This window comes from Candoia aspera, chromosome 8 (assembly GCF_035149785.1).
Source record: "Candoia aspera isolate rCanAsp1 chromosome 8, rCanAsp1.hap2, whole genome shotgun sequence".
NCBI lineage: Eukaryota > Metazoa > Chordata > Lepidosauria > Squamata > Boidae > Candoia > Candoia aspera.
Window position 1 is genome coordinate 6,370,736 of NC_086160.1, and position 20,583 is coordinate 6,391,318.

Sequence of the window (20,583 nt, forward strand, 5' to 3'; positions counted from 1 at the left end):
ACATCAAGGAATTAGGCTATGGCCTTTAAAAATATGAGAGATAATTCAGAAAATCAGATAGAATGTCCTTTAACAAAAATTAAACCACCCTAGATTTAAAGTGTAGTCTACTTCAAACTGGTGGTGATCTGTGTGTTTACCTAACAGTATTTTCAGTTCAGAATTGTTTCCTTTCCATTCATTATGCCACTTAATATCCTATTTTTATTTTTACTGCAGTTTTTTATAGAATTGACTCCATCACTGAACACTTCTTAGTGACAAAGCTCTTGAAGGCTGATATGTTGTACGTTACTTTTGCCTCATTTTTATTTTTGTTTTCTATCTATCAGCATTTAGATCATAAACTTCCAGTGACAGAAGTCCATTGATTAAATTATAACATGCCAAGTATACAAATGATACAATAACAATAACAGCAGGAATAATTTTAAGCTCTTGATACTTCAACGTTCTCTAAAATTAGAATTCTACTTTTTCTTAAAAAGTTAAAATAGCCTGTCATTGAAATGCTTCCTGATCTAGCTCAATTAGCTCAGAAGCCATCAAAATTATTTTTTGTCACACTTCATGTGACTTGAAGAAGGCATGAAATGATTCATTATCATTCATTTATTTATTGGATATTTAAGGCCTCCCATCTCCGAAAAGACTCTGGGCTTCCTCTCAACTTCTTCCAGATATCTGAATTTCCTGGGATTTACTTCAGTGGGACCTGCAAATTGAATCAACCAAAAGAAGGAAAGCATTGTGGGGACAGCTGAAAAGAGAGTGCTTCCTTAAGTATCTCGGTGGCACTGACTTTCTCAAGGTTGGGTTGGGAGACAGTAAACTGGAGGAGAAGGCTTAGTCTTGGCCTTTAAATTGAGATAGGCAATGCAGACAATGAGGCTGAGATGCTGGTATGAAAAGCTCCAAATGATCACCAAGCAGAGACTACAATTCCAATCCTACTCAGTGATAAAAAGCCTAACACTGCAGAGGTTTTCAGAATGCAGATCCTGCTAGTAATCACTGTTAAAAGCCATCCCTCTCTAATTCTCCCTTGGGTTGTCCCATGGACTTCAGTGGGATGATAAACTTGCTCCACAAAAAGATGATTGCATGCAGAGGAGGATGGGCAAGGAGAGGAAACATTTGAAAATCATGGCACGTCAACATATGTCTCCAGATAAACAAGCTGCATACTTGTGGGCTGAGTTCTATAGAATGTATAGAAACTGTAGGTGTATTAAAAATGAAACTTCCTATGCTTTTTCAGAGAAAAGTTGTCTAAAGCTTTTCTGTAGAAACCTGTGAGCGCAGTTCTGGAGGTAGTCAAGTTTGCTTGCAGACTAGGACAAAATTCTCCTGGACAATGAGGCCACCTTTGCGCTTGTTCCCCATTTAGTTGAGAATGCGGTGTCTGGAAGTAAACTGTTTAACATGTACCTGAAATAACAGAACTGAGTGACAGGTGAAAATCAAGAACAGCCTTACGTTGTCCATACTTCACTGTTCACCACAGGATTCCTGGTAGCAGGGTTTGAAAATAAATTTTAAACAATAATGACCTTGGATCCTCTAAAGTAGAAGTGGGATATGTGAAACAGCTGTTCTTCCAACTGGGACACTTTTTTCAGTAATAGAGTGATGACTCCAGTTCCATTAATGGTTAGAAAACAAAAGCCAGGTCCATGTTTATTCTAAAATCAGTAATTATGGGATAGGAAAAAGAGTGCTCCTGAGAAGGACCCTTAAGTACAATATAAAAGCTTGAGAAAATAACTATACCGCCTCTTCAGCTTTTAAATGCCCAATGCATATTCATGAATATTTCAGATCTGTACCATCTTAGAAAAACACAGCAAGTGAAATATTTCTGTCTTTAGCAAACTGCTGAGAACCATAATGTCATTAAAATATAGATTTCAGTCTCGGAATAACCACAAGCAAACTACAGACAGGATAATATTCTTGTGGTAAACCTGTTAAGCTTCAGCAGGGCAGCATTCTCTGCGTTAGCAATACATTTCCTGGAAGGATCATAGCTATCTTAAATAAAGTGTGAAATGGGAAATCTCTCAAGAGAGAATAAAGGATTTTTGCTCACTTTTTCATGTTAGCCCTTTCCTACTGATTGATATCTTCTTTATCACCAAGGACTGGAGGATTCCAAGTAAATAATCAAAGGACAAGCCATCAGAAAGGATCAGAGCTCTAATTGAAAAGCCTAAGGCAAAGTTTGCCTACTTTTGAAACATTTAAATGAGATAATACAATGTAAATAAGGAGAAGGAGAGAAATCTTCCCTGTTATCTACAACAATTAGCTGATGACTTTTTGACTCAAAGTTTCAACATTAGAAGACTTTGACAATTTTTTTTTAAAAAGTATCCCTCTGAAACTGGATGCAAAATTCATCTAAAATACATAGCTTGGATATAAGATACCCCAATATATTAGCAGTTGTGTGTTTTTAATAATTAGGAAAGAAGAACACTGTGCCCTATGTTTCCAGCTTGGGAGATGGACCTCAGAAAGCAAAAACTAGAGAAGACTTATAAATGTCAGCAAAAGGCTATTTATCCTGCCTAGAAAAATCTGTATTTGGCACCCTCTTGTTTGTTCTTCTCTTCATTTTTGGTTTCTTTCAAAACCAAAGAAGAAAGAGGCTGCAGGCTTATACCATGTATCTGGGATTAAACTCAGTCAGACTTCTGAATATAAATGTGCAGGATGAGTCACCCAGTTTGGATAGCATGATGGTGTTTGCAGGAAAGACTTCAAAGCTGTTATGATAAAATCTTTGTCCTTATCTTCCATGTTCCCCACAGCTAATTCCAGCTTTGCCATGTGTATTTCCTGACATTATTGCATATTTCTTCATCCCATGGTTTATACAGCAGGAACAACGAAAACACGGTATTTCTACTCATCACTGTAATACTTCATTATTTTAGCTTTAATTTTTATTAGTAAAGATTCATCATCTCCAGCAAATAGAAAAACAGAGGGCATCCCTTATGCGTTTGGCCCCTTTTTGGAAAAAAAAAATGTTCCAGATATCAATAAAACTTCACAAATGAGTTACCCACATCTAAATCACCTTTGACTGAACATACAAGTTATTTCTCCATCTATCAAACACTTAATCAGCTCTGGAAGACATCAGAATAGATTATATGCAGTAATTTAATATGTCCTTTTGTACCAAGAATGTATATGTCAATATATTATCTCTTCTATTGGAAGGAATTCATTCAACTAATGTTTATAGTTTAAGTCAAAATAGTAATTATATTAAGTGGCAAATCTATGCCTTCTTTTAATCCCCAGTTTAGGAATAACTGTTATTATTTCCTCTAACAACAACAATACTTTTTCTTTTCCTATCTGTGGCAAAGTGTCACTGGTTTAAGGGCCAGTCCACTTTCTTGCCATGCCTCCACCTCTTTTTCGTTCCTAGGCTTAGTTTAACCACTTCATTTCCATTTTCTTCTTCCCTAGTTTATGATGCTTCCACAATTCTGGTGTTGGAAGCAACATGGATGAGCACTGATTGGTTGATATTCTCTGCTAGCTTTAGACTTATGAAATACAGAATTGCTTACATTATTAAGCTGTGAATAGAGGATATATCTGAAAAAAAAAAGTATATGCTGGCTTGATTTTAAGACATATTGTAAGGGCTAGAAAAACAGAAGGCCTAATGGCCTAGAAGGAGAGCCAGTTTGGTGTCATGGTTAAGGCATCAGGCTGGAAACTGGGAATTCTAGCCCTGCCTTGGAGACAGAGCCAGCTGGGTGACCTTGGCCAGTCACTGTCTCACAGCCCTCCTTAGGGTGAAGGCAAGGGCAAACCACTTCCAAAAAACCTTGCCAAGGAAACTGCAGGGACTGGTCTCATTTATGGGCTCTACTCCAACCAACCATTCCTCCATTTAATCCTTGTTTAGAAATATTTGTTTTCAAACACCCTAATATGAGTTCAGTATTATATGTTACCATCAATGCTAACTTGATTTCTAGTCAAAGAATTATTTAGCTTGAATCTCATCTTGAATCATCCAAATTAATCCTGACTGTTCCATATTACTCTCATCAAAATAAAGTTGTAGTTGTTTTAAGTTTTATCTTTCCTGAAGATATAGTCTACCTTCAAGGCTTACATTCTGGTTTGAGTTCATTTAAAGAAACTTCACCAAAGAATTTTGTACATTCTGAAAGGTGTCTGACTCTTTTGCTACTTTTAGATCACTTTAAGAGGACCAGATGAATAGAAAAACACGTCAATCTAGGAAAATGTATTATGTGATGGTTACTAAAAATAAAGTGGATCATAAAAATTACAGTTATCTACTAAGTTAAATGAGTCTAACATCTTTATAGACATTTAACCTATTTAAAAGAAATGGCATCTCTTTGTTTTTTCAGGCGTGTGTGAAAGACTGGAAAAAGTTAGACTGTTTCAGATGAAAGGTCAGAAACACACTTTACCAATCAGTTTTAAAGGGTGCACCACCCTAAAATTCAGATCCTAGATGGGATGATATCAGGCTTAATTTCTGTTACAAGATCCATAATTACTTTGTGCTTTGTTGACAATAATTTTAAGTCCTCAACAAATGTAAGTCAGTCTTAAAATGCATATTCTGGGTAGATTATATCTGTACAAGCAGGTCTGATTCTTCAACTACAGTCAGATTCTTAACCCACCGACACACCTGTTCCTTCCTAATGGTATCCAGAAAATTCAGTTTGTAACAAGGATCAGGAATCTCAAGCCATTAAGTGCCCTTTGGAGAGAAAGGCTAGATATAAAGTCTTCTGAATGGGCAGATGATAGATGATATAGATATATTTAATATATTTAATATTAATATTTAATATTTCTCATATCCTGTTTAATTGTCAATTATATGCATCTATCAGACTTAAATATCTATCTCCACTATTGGAAAGAACAGCATACTGGGACCTGAATTTTAGATTGTCTTATCTTCTCCAGGGTAATAAAATATGTGTGTGTGTGTGTGTGTGTTATGAGCACTGATGGTGAGCAGGAGGGGGGCCCTATCCAGGGGGGAAAACACATGCGTAGTTTAGAGAATTTGAGCTGTCATTCAAAGAGACACAGAACAGACCAGCCTTGACTTTTGGGGTTTATCTGTATGGGTTTTCCCATGCTTCTTCAGTTTGTTAGGATTTTCTGTCTACTGTAGCAGTAATAAAACACTAGAGACCTATTCCTTGTCTCGGCATGGTTCCTGCTTGTCAGGACAATATATATATATTGTATGCAGAACTGCTAAGTTCATATTGAAGGCTGGGGCTTTAAGATCCCAATACATTGAACAAATTGGGGTACCCTCTAAAGGCGACTCTCTCACCTGATTACTGTCTCCTTGTTCTGTCTTTGCTAATCCCTGAGCAGGAGATGGGTAGAAGGAAACCTCAGTGTTGGTTGGTCTAAATCCATCCTCGTCCCAGAAATAAAACTGGAAGAGCTTTCTATTTTTTGGAACCATACATTTTCCTACTCTACCTGGTGCTCTTCTCACTTTTAACAGTTCTTCTTTTATACAGCATTTGACTATTCAATTGCTTCATGGTACAATCTGGTTCTTGGGTGAAAGGCTTGGAAATTGTTCTGTCATCCTCCCTGAGGTTGGAGATGGGGCTCAGACCTCAGACTGGAGAATCCAATATTGGGTACCCCGACTCCCACCCCAACTCCATTCTTCCCTTCCAGTTTCTATAACTGTTGGTCTATAAAGTCAAGAAGTCACTATCTTGGAAGGTCCAAAATGGGATGTGGCTGAATTTGGGCAGATGTGAAGAGAATCAGAAGAGCCACAGCACAACACAGCAGGAGGGCTTTTCACATTTATACCTTCTTTAAATGCCCATAAGAGACAGTAAAATCTTATGTGAGGCATAACCAAGCTGAATTTCAAGTAGATAATCAAAGAAAGCTGGGTACAAAAGGAATAGGTGGTTCAAGGAATATAAGTGTCTCTTCATGACCAGGTTAGAGTTGACTGTTGGGAAAGACTCTGTTTGTGTGACTTAATACATTAATTCAATTATTTTCATCATATAGCCCTAAAGCAAGTCAGACTGATAACATAGCTATTAACAGCTTCCTACAGTTTTTAAGAATGAAAGAAGGATGAGATTCAACTAAAGTTCAGAGAGGAAGATGAACAGATGGTTAAACTTTCTGAAGTTCTTTCCACTCCTATACCCAAGGCTCTATGAGTAGAGCAGCTACTAATAAGCCAATATCAAAGATCACTCTGATTTCAGGGCTAACCTGTTGGTCACTGAATTCATTATTCTCTCCACCACCAGAAGTTTTACCATCACACATCAGGTGATATGAAAATGTAGGGTTTGTTTGTTGGCTTCAATCATTCTTCTTCATGGCCCCTTTCCATCCAGCACCCTGGGCTCCCAAACTGTGGATCATTAGATCTTTATGGAAGACCTTGAATAAGGGTTAGGTAGAGAGAGATCCATGTTCTGCCACAAATACCAACATCTGCTTGCTTCCAATACAGATCTGGGGGCTTTGCCAAAATCTGTGTTTCTATATGGCCATATTAGTAGCACACTGTATGTACAGATATACGTATCCTACTTTCTTTTAAATTGCTTTTCTTTCCCATGATTGTATTAACTCTCCCCTCCACTTCTTACTTCCACTGTATCTTGCCTATCTTCACTTACTCTTTTACATTTCCCATCATTAGAGAAATTCTGATTCTTAATTTATTCCCCCATTCCCATTCATTTAATTAAACCTTTTTTTTTTTTTCCTGCAGGTTTCCTACCCCAATTCTTGTTTGTTCACATTTTAACCATCTCACCTCAAAGTTTTAATGGGGAAGTTTCCCTTTGATCTTCTGGGTTGTTGTTTTTTTTTTGGGTATGCCATTACCATAAAATAAAATGTAATATCCTCCTGTTTAACCTTTTCCATATTCATTGCAATTACTCCTAATATGCTAATATTATCCACCAATGCCTCAAAGCTTTTTGTTTAAAAAAAATTCATATATTAAGAAAAAGTGGAGCTGTATCCTTTACTTTTAGCTTAACCTTTATTATTTTTATTTGTCTTTCCAAAATTTATAACTGCTGCTTTAAAACAGGACCTTTATTCTTTACAGATTTGTTCCCATTCTTCAGTAAGTAAACTCTATGTTTGTTTACATTTTCTATTCTTTTTTGATAAAGTACTTTCTCCTCCTTCTTACCTCAATTATCTCATTTAACATTTTCCATGGTGTTCTACTATCCTTATTTTCCTTTTAAGATTCAGTTTTCTAATGAACTGTGTGTTGCAGCAAATAATCATATGTCTATTTCTTGCTTTAAACATACAATTGTTCAATCAGGCATTTGCCAAAACTTTGTATTTACCTCTTCTATTTATGGTTCTTTCCCCTATTTCTAGTACTATCAACTTCAGGGGACAGCTTACACATGCTCCTAAAGTAGGCATGGTATATCCCATGAAGAAAGGTAGGGAAGAACGTATTCATAAATTGGTTCCACTCTAAATCTTCTAATAGAGTTAAGAAAGACCTCTGTCCACAGCCTGAAAGTATAGGGATATACTGAACTAGATGAACCAAAGAATGAACCAAACTCAGTATATAGGAGCATCCTGTGTTCTTACGTCCACCATCAGAAGAATACTCATAAGCCCTTTCCATTTTCCAGAAGCTGGAAGACTTCTATATGAGTAGCCACTGTGAATCCACAAGAAATATACCAACTATTTCTTTTAAGTGGTAATAAAGCCTTTGATAATGTTCAAGTGCATTGGGTTCAAGTTTTAGAGAACTGTGGTTGATGCATTAATTTTTTAGTTCTCTTGATATCATATTTCAGGGCAAATAGCTATCTCTGGGTAGTTCGTAAAATGACACAGAATCCTGAATATGATCACAAAAATATTTAGATTAAAAATATATATATGACAAAGCTTCAGCTAAAAACAAAAGAGAACAACTAGGTCAACAAGGCCTGATTTCATAAAAAGGAAGAGATCTTCTTCTTCTTAGCATTTTTCCTGCACTATGGCAGGGTCTGCTTGTCAGCATATCCATCTCCATTTGGCTCGGTCTAAGGCATCTTCAGGGGTGACGCTCACTCATTCCATGTCCTCCTTAATGCGGTCCATTCACCATTTCTTGGGTCTACCATGGGGCCGCCGGCCACCAGGGTCCAGGCGCATGGCTGTTCTTGCCATCAAGTCTTCTTTGCCATGTAGGAGGTGTCCATACCATCTGAGCCTTCCTTCCCGCAGTTTTGCCACGATTGGCGCGACTCCCAGTTGTGGTTGTACGTTGTCATTCATGGCATGGTCGAATCGCATTAGTTCAAGGCACCATCGGAACATTCACATTTCCATCATGTGCAGGGTCTGCTCATGCTTTGCTGTTGCTGGCCAGCACTCCAATCTGTAGAGGGTGACTGGGCGCACTACCGTTATGTAGACCTCTGACTTGAGGCGTAGGGGCAAAAAAAAAAAGGAAGAGATGCTGGCACTTTTTAAGGAGAAGATGAGGCCATCTTTGAAATGGCCCTGCTTTCGGGGGTCTATCAATCTGATGGGCCTTCATAGTAAACTCTATGGCTGACCTCGGAGTCCATGCAAGTTCCTAAAGGAGCAAGCCAGGCTTCTAATAGCTACTTTAAAATCTTCTTTGAGGGAGAATTTCTTAAAAATTAGTACACTGTATCTTTTTATGTGAAGTGCTACGTCCCCACCTTGTTCCTTAGATGCAAACATTTAAGCTGTCTCTAACCTTGTTTAAATCCCTTATTTCTCTTTTTGTATATCTATTTAAGCAGTTTCAGCCTTCTTTAAATATTCAGTAACTAGGAGAAGTTTTTAATGTTAAATGTTTAAAGAAAAATAATTTTGAAACGGAGAAATGGTTGTTAGTTCTCACGTTATTGAATTTTCTCCATCTAGCAGTTAAGAGAGGGAAACATGTTATTTTGGCTTGCAAAAACAGGGCAAAACTCTTCAGTTTAGTTATTTACCAAATGTTATGATGGGGATTGGGGAGTGCTTAGGAAAAAGCCAAATAGTAAATCATGCAAAATTATGTTCTTTTAGAACCTTGCATTTTGCATTTTAATTGTTTTTAAGCTGATCTCATCAGTCTTATGGTTTAAAATAAGCACTACAGTCCCAGATAAGGGAGGGAAAAGGAATAAAAAAAGTGAAATCAGGAAAGTGCAATAATTATAATGGATGGATATGTTTCCTTCTGATGTGCTACTTTTTATGAGTGCTAAATCGTGAACAAGCATGATGGAAGGTTTTTTAATAGAGCAGGCCCACTGTGTCAAAAATGGCTGTTACCAGCAAGAGCTTGAGATAAAATATTGCTCTCAAATACTTTTTTAGATCTCCCTGCAACAGAGAACAAGCTTTTATTATTATTATTCAAGACGACATGACTTCCGATATCTCAAAATAACCTTTATTTATTTATCTATCCATAAATGACCCAGACAGATACATATCAGGCTTATGTGAATTATGCAGGATGCCAAGGTGAGAAAAGAAGAATAACTGCATGGATTCATCCATTCCCTTACTTCAGAAACTTTTAGGACATTAAAGAACCTTTTCTTATTATCAGAACAGTCCTCTGAATTAAGGAAGAGTAGATAGAACTCCAACAGAAGAGAATATCTGTAGCTCAGGGTTGAACTGTGGAGTCCTTGGTGCTCTCTGAGCTTGGCAGTTTGCTTGCAGACATTTCATGACCCAACTAGGTAACATCTTCAGTGCTGGTGAGGGTGGAGTTTGTTCCCTGTTGTTATACAGTAGCTTGCCCTGCCAGTGTTGGTGGGGGTGTGGTTTTCTCCTTGGTCAATGTAAGGACTGTAACAGCCACTATGTAGGACGGACAGGCAGAAGAGTAGCAGAGCACATCCATGAACACCAACTAGCAGTCAGAAGACACGATGAAAACTCCTTAATATCACAACACATGGACAGACTCAACCACAGTTTCAACTAAGAAAGTGTGAGCATCCTAGACCAAGCCAAATCAAAAAATGCTAGGGAATTCCTGGAAGCTTGCAATTCAGGCAAATCAGCCATCAATAGACAAATAGAGATAAACTACAGTTACACACCATTCAAAAGAGATGATAAAAAAGCTAAGAAAGAAACAAAAAGACTAGAACCCATCCTCTCCAGCAGCCAACCCCCAGATAAGCAGGGATTAACATCAGACAAACAATCAAACAGAAAACAATAGCCCAATAAGGAACAACCAAGGAGAAAACCAGACCCCCACCAACACTGGCAGGGCAGGCAACTGCATAGAAACAGGGAACAGACCCCACACCCACTAACACTGATGATGTTACCTAGTCAGGTAATGAAACATCTGCAAGCAAACAACCAAGCTCAGAGGGCACCCAGGACTCCTCAGAAGAGAGACCCTTGTCCCAGGTTTGCTGAAATTTTTGCTTGTCACTAGCTGTTAGCTTTCAGATTTTGGAGCATGGGGTGGGGGAGAAATTCCAAAAATGATCAGGGGAGCATTTTCAGAGCAGAACTGATGGGTGCAGGAAGAAATGCCTGGTGGTCATTCTCTTGCAGGTGTCCTCAATCCCTGTATTTGCCTTAGAGACTATTCTCAAAAGAGGAGGGGATGATAAAACTCTCCTACTTCTTTCAGATGGGAAGAATAAAATTTGTCCTATTCTTTTCTGAAGGACTAATTGTAAGAAAGGTAAGATGCAGGGAAACCATATAATTCAGCCCTATGGTCTTAGGATCTTTTCCCAAGGTGATCTAAAGAAGCTTTTGCTAACGGAAGCTTGAGAAGATATAGCGACAAAACTAACACGAGGTTCAGTTGACCAGGCCGTTGGGTTGGCTTATTTCTGAGACAAACATTTACAAAATAAATTAGGAAATAACTTCATAATTCAGATACAGCCTGTACTGCTATCCTGCTATGCCACCAAACTCCTTTTCCCATCTCCTCTGTCCAAAAACAGTCCTTCTTGCAACTGTTTTAAAAACATCAGGGAAACATAGGGAAAAAGGAAGTACCTGTCCTGCTACATATCAGCATGCAGAGAGAATGCCAGAAGAAAGGCTCCAGTAGAATCTTTGTGACCTAGTTTTATTTACTTACTTACTTATTTATTTTTTAAAAAGCTAATCAGCACTACAGAAGCTCACATGATCTTGCTTCCTGAGAGAAGAGGGCCAGATCTTGCTTTAGTCTTCTTGATCTCTCTCACTATCACTCATTGTGACAAAAGGGTTGTTGGTGTTGGTGGTAGTGGTGGATGAGGATGAGGATGGGTGGAGAAGAAGCTTAGAGGCTGGATGGAAGTTCTCCTTGGGCTCGGAGTGCAACTCTTTTCTTTGAAGCAAATTTTAACAATCTCTGCCACTCCCACCTGAACCCCGAGGTTCAAGCAACTGGACCCAGAACATCGTAAATAATAAAAAAACTTCTCCTGTCTGAACTTTTCCATCATGCCTGTTTATTCCTCAGAAATCCTTCTTGCAATTATACAGAAATTGAGACCTTGTTTCACTTCTAAATGTTGAGTTGCATGCATGTTTCCAGGTATATTTGTTTTTAAATGAGGTAGAGCAATTAACAGTGTTATTTGCCTGCAGGTTGTAGATTCAGATTGTAAGAGCTTCTCTCCTGAGATACTTTCTCTTTCTGTCAACCTTCTCTCTTTCTTATAAAAGAGATAGTCATCTAGAGTCATCACAGATTACTTAAAATGATACAGTTGGGTCTCACTGCGCCCCTTCTAAATGCATGAATCATCTCATTGAGAAGAACGGCAATCCTTTTTATTGTACCACCAGCACAGGGAGGCATTCAGCAACAATATTCAGCTGCATACTTTAGATAAATGTCTATCGCTTACCTAGATGTGTGAAAATTCCAGAGCCTTTTATTTGCACGTCCATCAACATTCCATGGATGTTTGGCATAAGCAAGAACCTACAATCTCACTTTAGGGAAATTTGATGGTAGTTCTATTGTTCGTTCCCATGAATCACATAATGCATGGTAGAACAGAGAGTCACCTTTTCTTCATTAGGTTCCACCGTCCATTTTAGGAGTCAGTTCTTAACAAATAAGCAGCCAGCTGTGCTCTTACTTGTTTAACAACTTCACACTTGAAATACAAGCATTAATTTTTATGGTTCAAAAAAAAAAAAAGGTCTGGTGATAATCTTAAATTACATTAATAATTTCAATCAGCAGTTTTGGACAGCTTATGATGAGCAGCAAAATAGACCATGTGCTTCAAGCCAGTCCACTTCATTTTGTAATTTATTATAGATTTTGATTGTCAACCCAAAACACATTAGAGAAAATTATGCAATATAAATAAAGCTATGTACTATAATATGCACATGGTATGTATTAATTTAGTCATTAGTAAGCACAGCCTGCTGCAGTATTAATGCATATTAGATTATAGAAAGCAAAACTAATACACATTAGGTTAGATTGTGTTGCTGAAGTAATTACTACAATAGTGTGTTAATGATAAGAAACTGCCATCTGCCTTTAAGAAATATAAATAATACCCTCTATTTGTTGTTTGAAAGGACTAAGAAAACAACACATGCCTCTTAAAGACCAAATTCCCGCTGAGAAATATTACCCATTTCACGGACACTGGTGATTTATATTATAGGCCTGGTCTTTCTGAGCATTTGGAGATGGAAGTGATAGAGACATGAGAATTTGCTGCAGACACTGATACGGAATAATAAACCTGGCGGGTTTTCCACATGTGGCTTCTCAAAGGAGACCATCGTTATGATGCAGCAATACAATTTTTCATAATTTAATTCCAGTATTCCTGCAAATAGGATTTCTGGCTATGAACAGTGTTGAAGACCTACCAACAGTTGCAGGGCATTTTTATCTGTATCTGTATCTGTATCTATCTATCTATAGCTATAGCTATCTCAAACCCAAGATTGCACGGATGATAACCAGGGTGTGCAGATTTTAACCGCTTGTCAGTAGGAACACAGCACCTTTTACTACAGCACACCAACCCAGAACAAACTCTAGACCTAGAACATTCTTCTACCCTCAATCCATTTTTTTTTCCTAATAATTAACCTCTTCTGATAATCTCTTGCTTTCCCCCCCACTTTTTCCTGACTGTTATCCAGAACTTAATTTCTCTTCCACCCATCCAATTCATGGGGTTCTAAAAACATAGCATTCACATGAGCAAGTCCATCTATCTTTCCCGTGTCCTGATGAAAATTCTGCAAAGCCACAAAAGCAGTAAGAACTGATTTATCTTATAAGTGCTTCAGAGTTAAATCCTATCAGGTTAAACTGGGGTGTTTGATGGAATTAGGACCCAATTCCAGTTGAAATAGATTTGCAAGCCACAACTGAGACATTTAATCTGGTCAAAGAGAAAGAAGGTGAATGAAGACAGTCTAAATATGATTTTGAATGTTACACTGGAAAATGCAGGTTTCTGGAAGGGTGATTTAGAGTGGGTGAAGAAACAAAAAGAGTTAACAATGGCTTTTTATTTATGTATATTTGTGCCTAATATGCATTCAGCTGCTCACTGCTTTCAATTGTCTTGTTTTTATGGTGCTTTAATCTTGTTAATGCAGTACACCCCAAAACCAAAAAGGTACTTTAAATATTTCCCGTAAAATTAAATAAATCAGTCTTGGTCACCTAAAGTTGTTTTGGCAATAATTCAGTCAGATATTAGTGATACAGGGGAGGGTCACACTGAAGGAAGTTTTCTGCAGGCACGCAATAGAGAAAGGCTGGGTCCACACTTCACACTAAGCCTTAATGTGGTTTATTTCGGTCAACTGAAAATGCATCAGAGACGTAATTAAAAGCACAACATAATCCATACCTTCTCATCATAAATGATTTATCAACCTGAAATAGTTTTCAGGTTGTTTACCAAAAGTTTTCATCAAACCAATATCTAGATACCCAATAACGGCGATGTATAGTATTCTGTTACTATAATCAGGCCTGACCCTTCAGTGTTTACCCTAATTAAAAGTAGCCATACACATGTATATGTGAGTTTGTACATAAGTTGTGTATGCCAGAGAGAGGAAAGTTGGGAGGAAGGGAAAGGAAAAATATAAACTAAATGGTTTGGGGGAAATTATGATCTCAATCTTTAAAAGGTTTATTTTCTTTTAGTTTATTGCTTATTGATTAGTCAAACAACCACATCAAATCATAACACAGTATCAGGATAGCAAACTAGAAAAAAAAATAGATATTAAGTATCGGGATGTACAAAAAGCGTTCAGTAAAATATTCAAATATGATCCTTACCTTAGCAATTGGCCCCAATCTGATCTAGAGAGGAAACTCTCAGATGAATGGCTTTAGCTATAAACTTGGCAGCTTTCTAAATGCCCATGTATTTGTAGCTTGAATGAAATAAGAAGTAATCCCTATTGATGTGATCCCAATGGATCCTGTTGATTAGTAGCTCTAAGTGCTGCTCCCTGGTTGAGGCCAATTGTTGACACTCAAAGAGCATATGTACAATGTCTTCTGTAATGAACCATCATATATACATTTCCTTCTGAATAGAGTAGTTAATAGAACCACCCATGTTTTACCATAGAATCCAGGAGCTCAAATCTTACTCTGATTAAAAGGAAAAAGGAAATTATAGACAAGGGTTAGGAAGATGATATATTTCATAAATCACAGCAGGGGAATTTGGGAGCTGAGTTTTGGAATTTTAGGAGAATGTGATGGTCTCAACCACAAAAGCCTGCCCTGGGAGACTGTCTATTCAGAAAAGGGTTGCTATTTATTAGTAAATGGAACCAGCCACCTAGGATTGTCTCTACCACAACAGTGGGATGTTTGCGGTGCCAAAGGCATCACTGCAAATAAATATGCTAGACGCTGACATATGACAACTTTCTGTTTAATCTACTCATTACAAATATGTTTTAAAAAAATATATATCAGGTAGGGCAGAAGGCGTGATGATATCCCTGAACTACATTGCCTTCAACTCCAAGCTCTATTTCAAAGACATGGAAGAAAGGATCTCTTGAATAAACAAGTTGGTTGGATACATCCTGTCACAGATGGCATGCTTACCCAGATTTAAGAAAAATCATGTTGGAAAGAGGAATCAAAACGTCCAGATGAAGAGGCTTATTCTAAGAAAACCAAGAGGTTTTGACACCATTTGCCATCTGCCTCATAGGCAGAATGAAAAGCTTTCTTCTCCTGCAGAGTTCAGCCAAGTATACCTTAGTTCCACTCTATTCCGCACAGGTGAGGCCACAATTGGAATACTGCGTCCAATTCTGGTCACCACAATACAAAAAAGATGCTGAGGCCCTAGAAAGAGTGCAGAGAAGAGCAACAGAGATGATAAGGAGTCTGGAGGCTGAATGATTCTAATTCTGTCTCCTGGCAAAAAAAAAAACTATGAAGAACGGCTAAAGGAACTTGGTATGTTTAGCTCAACAAAGTGAAGACTGAGGGGAGACATGACAGCAGTCTTCCAATACTTGAAGGGCTTCCACAGGGAGAGGGTGTCAATTTATTCTCCATAGCAGCTGAGGGAGGACAAGAAGCAATGGGTGGAAGCTCATCAGAGGGAGAACCAACCTGGAAACAAGGAGGAATTTCCTGACAGTGAGAACTATTAAGCAGTGGAACAGTTTGCCTCCCAGAGTTGTGCTGCTCCATCACTGGAGGTTTTCAAGAAAAGATTGGATAACCACTTGTCCAAGATGGTATGAGGATTTGTGGGGCTAGACTAGAAGACCTCAAAGGTCCCTTCCAACCCTATGATTCTATGATTCTGTGATTTGACTGTATGATTCTAATTCTCTCTCCTGGCAAAACTAGAAGAAACAGCTTACATGCCACAAAATAGTACTCAGAACGAGGCAAGAAATGCCAGCAAATTTATTTAATTAATTTTATTACTCCTAATAATAAAACTGCAACATTGTAGAGTTGTCCCACATACAGATTTGCACCCCCCATCTAAACCTGGTTCTTATGATGTAAAAGAAGCAGAAACATGGAAAGGAAGAGGCATTGGCAAATCATTCTACCACATTTATGTGATTCCTTTGGAATTCTCAGAAAATGTCCAGAACCAACATTCTCTGCTATAAAGATCTGTAACTTTTAAAAAAAAATAGTTTGGTGGATTGTTATAACTAGGGTTGCCAAATCTGGGCCACCAAAATAAAGATGATTGCTAGATGGCAGCAATAGAGCTAGTATTTATTTTCTGCTATTCAGCAGTCAGTTAGTGTCATGAGTAAGGATGGCGAGCAGGGGGCTCCCATCCAGGCTGTAAAGCGCATGCGTAGTACTGAGGAATTAGGTAGCCATTCCAAGAGACACAGATCGGGCCCGCCTTAGACTTTGGGGTTTATATGTCTGGGTTTTTCCCACGCTTCTTCAGTTTGTTAGGATTTTCTGTTATGTAGCAATAATAAACACTAGAGACCTATTCCTTGTCTCAGCATGGCTCCTGGCTGTTAGGACAGTTAGATCTGGTAGCCCCAGCCATAATTTAATAGGGGATTATGCATTCCAGCTATTTAATTTAATACTATGGTCCTTCCTCTGAATAATTCAGCAGACTGGTCAGCGAGAGGTAGGATGAGATGACCTTTTATCTCAAAGTTCTTAGCCTGTAACTTACATAAATCTATGTTGGCATGGTTTTCTGTTTGCTGGATTTCTTCTGTGGATTTCTTCTGAAGTTGAAATCAATTTCAACTGAATCTTGAGGGTTGTTGTTTTGTTTTGTGAATGGGGAGGAATTAGCTTTGTATATTTCTTTCTTCACCCCAGCAACCTGAAGCCATCACAGGCCTGGTGAGTAGTTATTTTGATTCTGAAATCTTTAGCTCCATTCTACTTTAGGACTATTGTCAACACAAATAATGTGAATTTCATTGTGTCAATATTTGCTTCTCTCTTATTTTTCCTGAGGAAGAGAGCTGAAATTACAAACATCTGTTCTGTGAATTTTGAGTTTGCCTAACAAATATATTCCCCTCTTAGGTCCATGGCGAGCATGCAAAAGCAAGCAAAAGCAAATGTCAATACCTACATCATGGGGTCATCATGCAAATAGCATGACTTGCAACCTGTGTCAGGTTGTCATTAAGTAATTGTATCATGTGTGCAGTAACATCATAATGACTATATTCTCATTTTTTACATTACTGCAGTTTGTAACAGACGTTGCTGATTGCCCTAATACAGAATGTTGTGCATCAGCTTTTCCTACCCTGTCATTCTCCAAGAGTGTTGGACACAATTGCCAACCAGAGCTGGGACACCAGAATTTTGTGACAGCAAAAACCAAGGGCATGTCCACTCAGGATTGGAATTGTGTCCACAGTCCCATGTCTTTGTCACTCTTTGAGAACTGAGCCAATTCACTTCAGAGTCAACTGTGGTGTAGAAGAATTACTGCACGGATAGTAATAGCGGAGCAATCCCCAGCAGTGCCATAGTCACTGTGTTCTTTTTCACAGTGTGATCTTCCCAGAAGTTCATATTCATGTGCTATACCTCTATGGTGTTGGGCCAGCACTTCACTAAGCTTTTTAACTTGAGTGGAAAGGCGGCTAAGACTCTTCCTTACACCAATCTTTACACAAACACAAAAATGCTGGAGGAGCTGAGACCAGAGGGTGTGATGGCATCTTTTGCACAACCCTGTTGGTTGAGTAAAGGAAGCAATTGCAGTGAAGGCAATTATGGGTTGATAGAAATAGATTTTTGACTGTTTGGGCAATAAAAGCAGGGCCTGTGTGAAAGTTCCCACACATCTCAAACACTTACCAAGCCACTCATTTTGTTTTCTGCATTGCAAAGTACAAAAAAACATTGTAATAGGAGATGAAGAGTCGAGGTGGTATGTAAAGCTATTTCTTTTTGCCGTGGTTCGGAGACGAAATTAAAATTACTAGATCCACTTTCTACCAGGGAAAGCAGCTGGGGGGTATTGGACAAGGTAGAGTAGGTGGGCTGCTTTATTATCCTTTTTGGCCCCTTTTTGTCCCCCCCCCCATTTCTTTGCTCAAAGTTGTCCTTTTCAGCTGTTTTCTTCCTTGAGAGATTAAACAAAGATGAGGATGGATGAGGATGATGAGGGTGAGGATGATTTTAGAAGAGTCTGGAGGGGAGAGGTGAGTTCTGCAGAATTTTGGCAAGAGTGCTGTTAATTAAGTGCTGGTAGAAGGATGGTAGGGAAGTGTTGAATTTTGGGGCCTTAAAGGGCAGCACAGATTATCTTCATGCTAATGAAATCCAAGTTCAATGAGGAATAATTGAACATTAGACAGTCCCTCCACTCCAAGTTCATTGGTGACCAGATACATCCATCTCACCAAAATGTAAGTCTTACTGTTGCTTAACCAGCACATTTAACAAAATGGCAGCAGTTCAGTTCCCTGAACTTTTTCATACTTCTATGTCATACATATGACAAACACACATTCATTCATTCACTGATGGATCCCTCCCTCTTCCTCATCCAGCGCTTCAAATAACTAAACCAAGCCCTACATCTGCCCCACTTTTAATCCAGAAGTTGGGTGGGATATAGCATCATCCACAAAATATGAATTAATTTTTTAAATAATCCATTTATAACTGCAATGACACAAAATAACACAAGCTGCAGTGCAGGACATTGCAGGAATACCCTAGAACTTCGAAATAGATACCAAGAGACCAGCAGACCCCATGTCCTGACCATGTCCTGCTACAGACAAGTAGAAGCTCTGTTCTGAAGCACTGGGACCAGTGGCTTAAGTCATGTATGAAGGACTTCACAAGACGTTTAGTGAAGGACTATCTTAGAGACTGCATGTTCTGTTACAAACCTGTAAGATGCGCAGAACGAGCCCCTTTGAAGATGTAGCCCATTCTTCCACTATACAATGTGAGGGTCTTCCTCTAGGTTGCCCCAGATGATGCAATGGGGGTTGCCTTCTACCTCTAATCTCTTGGCATTTTGAAAATTCATAAAGAAGCACCTCTTTTGCCAGCCTTTTAATTGTTAATTTTACCGTTAATTTTAGAATATGCTTTTTAACTTTCAACATGTTATTTTTAGGTTTGGTGTTTAACTAAAATTAACAATTTAATATTTTCCTTTAATCCCCACAAAAACCATTCTCCAGAGGCTGCCATTTGCTTTAAGGAAGAAATTTCTCTTGCTTTCAAGGGTAGCTTCTATTCTGAGTTACTGTTCAAATTTGGAGATGGATTTGCATCAAGGGTACAAGTGCAGAAGAATATTGTTGTTGTTCTTGTTTTAAATTCATGGAATTCATGAGCTTAATTGCTTATATTTCAAATGAAAACAAAATGCACTATTAGCAACAACAAAAACTCATGCATTTTGATACCATAGTCATAGGTATTGTGGTTAATGCTATCGTTACTACTACTGCTAATTCTTGGCAGCCAGTGTCTCTTATACAATGAATAATTGTGGTGAACCCCAGAATTTCACTGACTTGATGTTTATAAGACTTATAAGACACACTTAAACTCATTTTGAATAAATATAATAAATAATAAAATAAAATAAAATAAAATAACAGATAACCCGCCATACGCAAGAGATGTCTGATCAATCTTATTTTGCAGGCATCTGCTGTAGTTACTTTATTTCTCTCTTAGTCAACTGCTAGCAAAATGCAACTCTTAAGGGAAAATAATTTCAATCCTGCAATCATTTGTTTAAACTCTCCCCCTCCTCTTATTCTCCAATTTTCCTCCTAGCTTCAGACTGCAACAGCAGAGAACTTTGCAATTAGCAAAAAAGCAGTGTTTCTCAAGAAGTGAGCAATGATGAAAGACGAGATCTCTCCTTTTCTGCAACACGTCTATTCATTGTCCCAACTTTCGCATTTCAGATCTATAACAAGAAGATATGCCAATGGCTTATCTCATAACTCCTTCAAAACAGATGCTGGAATGTCTGCTATCTGGTACTTTAACAGTGGTAGGCATTCTATACCTCTTAATCACAAACACATTTTTGAAATAAATGTAAAACTGCAGCACAGGAGATCTTTTCCTTTGCAAAGGGAAAAAGTATATTTTTTCTTTCTGAGTTACAAGGATCCTTTTTGGCAAGAGTGAATAAATCTGTGCTTTCTTTTCAACAACATACTTCTTGGAAGAGCAGAGTAAAGAGACATATTTATATAGTGCAAATTTGAAAGTAAGCCGTAGCTGCAATGCTGGATTAGGAAGAGAAGTATTTTTTATCTGCGGTGTTTAAATATGCGCACACAAACTAGCCTGCAGCTCAGGAGGGATTAAGAATGAATCCTGATTTTGCTGTAGCATGACCATCTACACAGAGCAAGCTTAAGCCAGGTTTTTTTATTAAGATTTAATTACATACACACAGACACATGGTGACAGGTACACGCACAGACACCGACATACACACTTACATAGGAACGTAAGCCCCAAAGAAATAGTAATGCTATTTCAGATAGCCTATTGGAATATATAAT